Raw genomic sequence first — 5,322 nt, 5'->3', positions numbered from 1 at the left:
GGCATGTCACTTGCCAGTGGAACTGGAACATAAGGCCTACTGGGCAACCAGATTCCTGACTTTGATGCCAAGTTAGCTGGAGAAAAACGATTGCTCCAGTTAAATGAGCTAGAGGAATTTAGACTCAATGCTTTTGAGAATGCAAAAATTTACAAAGAAAAAGCAAAAAGATGGCATGATAAGAAACTGTCGTCCAGAGTCTTTGAGCCAGGACAGAAAGTTCTGCTATTTAATTCTAGGCTCAGATTATTCCCCGGGAAATTAAAATCCCGGTGGAGAGGTCCATATGTGATTACAAGTATGTCACCATATGGATACGTAGAGCTTTAGGATAATGATTCTAACAAAAAGTTCATTGTTAATGGACAAAGAGTTAAACATTATCTTGAAAGCAATTTTGAGCAAGAATGCTCAAAATTGAGACTTGATTAAAGCTCAGTAATAGTCCAGCTAAAGACAATAAAGAAGCGCTTGCTGGGAGGCAACCCAGCCATTTACAAAGTTTATTTGTTAATTAATTGATTTTTACAGGCATATGTCAAGTATTTTCAAGGTAAAATAGCAATTGCTTGAATTCACAGAGTTACAAGGGAATTTGGAAGCTCACTGGCGTGAAAAAGCCAGTAAGAAATATTTTGGGCGTTGAACGCCCAAAAGAAGCATCCACTGGGCGTTCAACACCAGTAAGGATAGCCATCTGGGCGTTGAACGCCAGAAAGAAGCATCTTCTGGGCGTTGAACGCCAGAAAGAAGCTCCTTCTGGGCGTTTAACGCCAGAATTACAGCATCCTGGGCGTTCAGAAAAACGCCCAGTGACAAAGGACTTTCTGGCGTTCAATGCCAGAAAGAAGCAACAGCTGGGCGTTGAACGCCCAGGAGAGCAGCACATGGGCGTTAAACGCCCAAAACATGCAGCATTTGGGTGTTTAACGCCAGGATTGTCGGGAGGAGGTAATTTCGTTTTCAATTCAAATTTTTTCCAATTTTCACGTTTCAATTCATGATTTCTTGCATAAGCATGTTACAAACTCTCATCTTTCAAATTCAATTTCAAATTTTTTTTTTCCTAAACATATTTCTTGATTTTTCTTTTCTTTTCAAATCTTTTTCAAAACTCATCATATCTTTTGAATTTCGAATTTGCCTGGTGCACGAAATTGTGTGGCCAATATTAATGGACTATTTAACAGTTTCGCACAACTAACCAGCAAGTGTACTGGGTCGTCCAAGTAATACCTTACGTGAGTAAGGGTCGAATCCACAGAGATTATTGGTTTGAAGCAATCAATATTTATTTTATTAATCTTAGTTAGGATGTTAACAAGGTTATTTGGATTAAAAGTGAAATTACTGGATTTGATAAAAGAGGGAACAATGTTACTTTGATTTGCAGCACTGGGGAATATGTTGGAGTTTTGGAGATGCTTTGTCCTCTGACTTCAACTCTTCCTTGAAATCCTCTTCTCACACGCAGGTTCCTTCCATGGCAAGCTCTATGTAGGGTGTCACCGTTGTCAGTGGCTACTTCCCATCCTCGCAGTGAAAACTATGCTCACGCACTCTGTCACAGTACGGCTAATCACCGGTTGGTTCCCGCTCCTACTGGAATAGAATCACTCTTTTGCGTCTGTCACTAACGCCCAGCAGGTTAAAGTTTGAAGCACGTCACAGTCATTCAATCCCGGAATCCTACTCGGAATACCACAGACAAGGTTTAGACTTTCCGGATTCTCATGAATGCCGCCATCCATCTAGCTTATACCACGAAGATTCTGTTGGGGAATCTAAGAGATATTCATTCAGTCTGATGTAGAACGGAGGTGGTTGTCAGGCACATGTTCATGGATTGAGGAAGGTGATGAGTGTCACGGATCATCACCTTCTCCACAGTTAGGCGCGAATAAACATCTTAGATAAGAACAAGCGTGTTTGAATGGAAAACAAAGGAATTGTATTAAATCATCGAGACGCTGCAGAGCTCCTCACCCCCAACAATGGAGTTTAGAGACTCATGCCGTCACAAAGTATGTAATTCAGATCTGAGAATGTCATCAGGTACCAGAAATGTCTGTAAAAGTTGTTTAAATAGTAAACTAGTACCCTAGGTTTACAGAAAATGAATAATTAAAGATAATTGGTGCAGAAATCCACTTCTGGGGCCCACTTGGTGTGTGCTGGGGCTGAGACTAAAGCTTTCCACGTGTGGAGGCCCTTCTTGGCGTCAAACTTCAGGTTATGACGTGTTTTGGGCGTTCAACTCCGGATAATGACGTTTTTCTGGCGTTTAACTCCAGACAGCAGCATGAACTTGGCGTTTAACGCCAAGTTACGTCGTCTATCCTCGCTCAAAGTATAGACTATTATATATTGCTGGAAAGCCCTGGATGTCTACTTTCCAACGCCGTTGAGAGCGCGCCAATTGGACTCCTGTAGCTCCAGAAAATTCATTTCGAGTGCAGGGAGGTCAGGATCCAACAGCATCAGCAGTCCTTTTTCAGCCTAAGTCAGATTTTTGCTCAGCTCCCTCAATTTCAGCCAGAAAATACCTGAAATCACAGAAAAACACACAAACTCATAGTAAAGTCCAGAAATATGATTTTTGCCTAAAAACTAATAATATTCTACTAAAAACTAACTGAAACATGCTAAAATCTACATGAAATTACCCCCAAAAAGCGTATAAAATATCCGCTCATCACAACACCAAACTTAAACTGTTGCTTGTCCTCAAGCAACTAGATGAATAGAATAGGTTCTAACAGAAATTAAGAAGTAATAATATTTTAGAGTTTTAAATGAAGCTCAGATTCTTATTAGATGAGCGGGGCTTGTAGCTTTTTGTCTCTGAACAGTTTTGGCATCTCCCTGTATCTTTTAAATTTCAGAATGATTGACATCCTTAGGAACTCAGAATTCAGATAGTATTATTGACTCTCCTAGTGTAGTATGTTGATTCTTGAACACAGCTATTTATGAGTCTTGGCCGTGGCCCTAAGCACTTTGTCTTCCAGTATTACCACCGGATACATAAATGCCACAGACACATAACTGGGTGAACCTTTTCAGATTGTGACTCAGCTTTGCTAGAGTCCCCAGTCAGTGGTGTCCAGAGCTCTTAAGCACACTCTTTTGCTTTGGATCACGACTTTAACCACTCAGTCTCAAGTTTTTCACTTGGACCTTCATGACACAAGCACATGGTTAGGGACAGCTTGAGTTAGCCGCTTAGGCCTGGATTTCATTTCCTTGGGCCCTCCTATCCATAGATGCTCAAAGCCTTGGATCCTTTTTACTCTTGGCTAGTGCTCATGGCTTGTGAATATATATATATATATATATATATATATATATATATATTTTGACTGCTTTTTCTTGCTTCAAGAATCAATTTCATGATTTTTCATATCATCAATAATATTTTTCGTGTTCCTCATCCTTTCAGGAGCCAATATTCATCAAATTCAAAGTACAATTTATGCACTGTTCAAGCATTCATTCAGAGAACAACAAGTATTGCCACCACATACAATTAATTATAAATTTTATTTATTAAGAACTCGAAAAATATAAATTACTTCTTTATTCTAAAAGAAAATCTACTACTTTATTCATGTCTAATGATGATGAGAAAAATAAATTATAGCTTAATTGGAAATAAAATCAAAATAGACATCCTAATTACTACTAAATATCTTCTAAGGTCAATTTCTAAAGGGAATAATCTTTGCTAAGTTAAAACAGAGAAATTGGAACTCAGCAACCTGTTGTTTTGAGGAGTGGATGCTCCTCTAATTCTTTGGGGTGTGGTTCAAGGATTAATTTTTGGCGCTTCAGCTCCCTTAGATCACGCCCTTGCTCCTCCTGTTCCTTGAGCAGTTTGCAAATCATGCTACCTTGATTATTCTGTTCTTCCTTTATTTGATCCATAGCTTCTTGCAATCTGGAAACAGAAGCCTCAAGCTGTTCCCAATATTCGAATTGGGGCAATTCTGGGAGGGCTTCTTGTGCTCTCCTTCTGGCAGGATCCTCTTGTTGCTGTTGCCTGATCATTGATGTTCCAGTAATGGGCTTTTCAATTGGGATATATTCAGTTATTCCCATCTTTACTCCAGCATCTTTGCAAAGCATAGAAACTAGGCTTGGATAAGCCAATTTGGCGTCCTTAGAATTCCTGTTTGCTATTTTATATAGCTCACAAGAGATCAGCTGATGGACTTCCACTTCTTTTCCCAACATGATGCAGTGAATCATGACAGCTCTTTTGATGGTAACTTCAGAATGGTTGCTGGTGGGCAATATGGAACGACAAATAAAATCCAGCCAGCCTCTGGCTACTGGTTTTAGATCCTCTCTTTTGAGTTGAACTGGGATGCCAGTTGTACTGGTAGTCCACTTGGCTCCAGGGATGCATATGTCCTCCAGAACCTTGTCCAGCCCTTTATTGACCCTTATCATTCTCCTATTAAAGGAGTCTGGGTCATCTTTCAGTTGAGGGATCTTGAATATCTCCCTGATCCTGTCAGAATTGGTATGAATGATTTTTCCTCTGACCACTGTCTTATGGTCAAAGATAGCAGCTCCAATGATTCTTTGCCTTTCTGTCTGCCATAGATTAGCATAAAATTCCTGAACGATGTTCTTCCCCACTTTCGTTTCAGGATTGGCCAGAATTTCCCAATTCCTGTTTCGAATTTGCTCTTAGATCTCCGGATATTCATCTTCTTTCAGATCAAATCTGACTTCCGGGATCACTGATCTGTGACTCATTATCTTGTAGTAATGGTCTGAATGTTCTTTAGTTAAGAACTTCCCTTGGTTCCAAAGTGGCTTTGGAACGCTTTCTTTCTTTCCTCTTGGGGCGGTTTGTTTCCCTTTAGGGGCCATGATCAAGAGACACAATAGTTTTTGTGATCACGGGAAAACACACCAAACTTAGAGCTTTGCTTGTCCTCAAGCAAAAGAGAGGAAAGAAGAGGGATAGGAGGAGAGCAATGTGGAATGGGGATGATGAGGAGGGCGCCGAACACAAGATATAGGGAGGGGGGTGGGTAATTTTCAAAAAATAAGAAAGAGATAAGATAAAAGATAAGATAAAAGATATAATTTTAAAAGATATGATCAGAAAAAGATATAATTTAAAAAAGAAAAGATATGAATCAAAATTTAAAAGATAGAATTGAGTTTTAATTTTGAAAAGGATTTTTAAAAGGAGTTAAAGATGTGTTGGAAAAAAATTTGAAAAGATGATGGATTGAATTGGAAAGCCATTTGTTCTTTTGGGTTAAGATAAATCTAAAAAATTTGCAATCATTGGATTTTAGA

The sequence above is a fragment of the Arachis hypogaea genome, chromosome 3 (assembly GCF_003086295.3).
Source record: "Arachis hypogaea cultivar Tifrunner chromosome 3, arahy.Tifrunner.gnm2.J5K5, whole genome shotgun sequence".
In the NCBI taxonomy this organism is placed as follows: Eukaryota; Viridiplantae; Streptophyta; class Magnoliopsida; order Fabales; family Fabaceae; genus Arachis; species Arachis hypogaea.
This window is presented reverse-complemented; position numbering follows the sequence as displayed.